The sequence below is a fragment of the Austrofundulus limnaeus genome, unplaced genomic scaffold (genome assembly GCF_001266775.1).
Source record: "Austrofundulus limnaeus strain Quisiro unplaced genomic scaffold, Austrofundulus_limnaeus-1.0 Scaffold126, whole genome shotgun sequence".
Classification (NCBI taxonomy): Eukaryota; Metazoa; Chordata; class Actinopteri; order Cyprinodontiformes; family Rivulidae; genus Austrofundulus; species Austrofundulus limnaeus.
Window position 1 is genome coordinate 1,238,119 of NW_013952528.1, and position 2,248 is coordinate 1,240,366.

A 2,248-nucleotide genomic window follows, 5' to 3' on the forward strand; every position below is an offset into this window, starting at 1 on the left:
ATATATATATATATATATACACACACTTCTGGAGTCAAACTTTGGAGTCAAAATATCTGCCACACATAACTAGTTTTAGCAATCACAAAAATGTATGTAACTCCATCAACTTTGACTTGGAAATGTAATGTGGTGGTAGCTGAGAGTCATCATGAACGCATGCTCTGAGCTCCACAAGATCTTTGTCAACGCTGTTCGTCTGTTAGGAAAATATCCTCTCAACCAGTGGACAGATCTTGTGGACCGTGGAAAACACAAAAATGCCATTAACAGTTGTTTTAATAATTATGATGAGSTAGTAGCTGAGAGTCTTGCTCAACATTCACACTCTGAGGTTACACAAAATGTTAATATGCTTGAGATTGTGTGTTCTGTTATTTTCAGGACAGCTCTGTCATGACTCAGCATGAACTGATCTCAGTCTGAAACTCTGGCCACAAAAGATCGAAGTTGTTAATATTGACGTCTGCTTCTCAAAACTTTACAGCTAAATTTAAATGAATTGTTTCCAGATGGAACGTGAACTCAATTAGAAGAGACAAACTTTTGGAGCTGATCTGGTTTCTGGTCTTGATCGAGCGTTTTGCAGAGGGATGGTGTTATTCTTTGACTCAGCTGGTGTGATTTCCTCTTCCAAAACACCAAACAGGACGGTGTTTTTGTTTGTCYTGACCTTCGGAGAGTTCTGAGTGTTCTTCTTGTTTTTGAAAAACACACGAATGCTTTGTCTCTGACTCGTATCTGTAATCTCCTAACTTAGAATGACGACAGCTCCAGAGCCTCCTGTAGAGCCCCCCACTAATGGACCCTAAATCTTTGACTTGCCAAAAATGTCACCCACGTGGTCCGGGCCCCTCAGCTTGGAAACTCCCTGTTTGATGAGGTCAGACCAACAAGCTCAGCAAATTTTCTTCGATTTGTCGACCTATTGATYGGTGTTTTTGGAGCTCTTGAGCTTCATACACATTTTGTACAGTTTTATTTGGCTTAGTTTTCTTTCCTAATTTATACCAACATGTTTGGTGAAATTCCAAGTGAAAATCTGCTATTTTCTCACGTTATGTCTCCAACAACTGCACCACTAGGGTTTGGGCATCATTTAGTTTTGAACAATTCTGGTTCCTAACAGTTCCCAATTCCAATTCWATTTAGAGGCAGGGTCAAAAATGTTTACATGCTTCAAATGAGGTAACTGACCAGAGTTTTTCCAAGATTAAATAGACTTTTCTTCTCTCAGAGCTTTTTACTTTGTATGAACTTCCCTAAGAATTCCTCACAGGACTATTATCAACCACTTAGCACAGGGGTACTCTGAATAGTCTTACACTGGCAGATTTCTTTTTGTTTCAGAAGTAACAGTGGAATGAGACAATTGCACTTGGTAGGATTTCTTGAAATAAGGAAAAATTTCAGGCTAACAAGATTAATAATCTAACATACACTCTTGTTTATATCAGTCTCAAAACAAGATCAAAACTACGTTTTGGTTGGATGTGAGATTGTAAGACAGGTTTTGAGGTGTAAACTTTCACAAGAAATTTGTATACAAACCTCAAAGAAACACAAATCCAGTGTGTGATGCTGCRGGTATTTAAACAGGTTACTGACCACGGCCCATATTTATCAAACTTCTTAGAGTGGATTTTTAGACTTAAGTGCTGAAAATGTCTTAGATTTGCTCCTACTCGTRAGTGCCAATTATCAAAATTCTTAAGTCTGAGAAGTTAAGACGGCTCCAGAGGACTCTTAAGTGGTCAAGAGTTGCCACGAGGGGTCTGAGATGGGCTGAGAAGACAGAAATCACAGCTCTGTCCTCCTCAAGAGTACTCTACACCACCTCAGAAACTGCACAAAGTGGTCCGGGGGGTCTCCCACCTGAGTGTTATTCTCAGTTATAATGTACAGAGTAACTGAAATAAGATGTGGGAARCAAGTTATCAATACAAAAGAAAGAAGGGGACAAAGTTGTCATAATGTTGAACTAAAAAGTAGATATTTCTGTGCGGCTTTATGGAGACAATATTAAACTATAAACTGGTGAGTGAAAGCAGATGACATGATAYTGGTGAAGGTGGGATTGAACTTTTCTTTTATTATGTTTTCTTTCTTTAACTCAAACTTCACAAAATCTGTTAATTTCATGAAATAAGATAAAATAGAATAAATCTAGAGCAAGGGGGGTTCACAGAGCAACCAGATAATGACAGTGGTGTGTGTGTGTGTGTGTGTGTGTGTGTGTGTGTGTGTG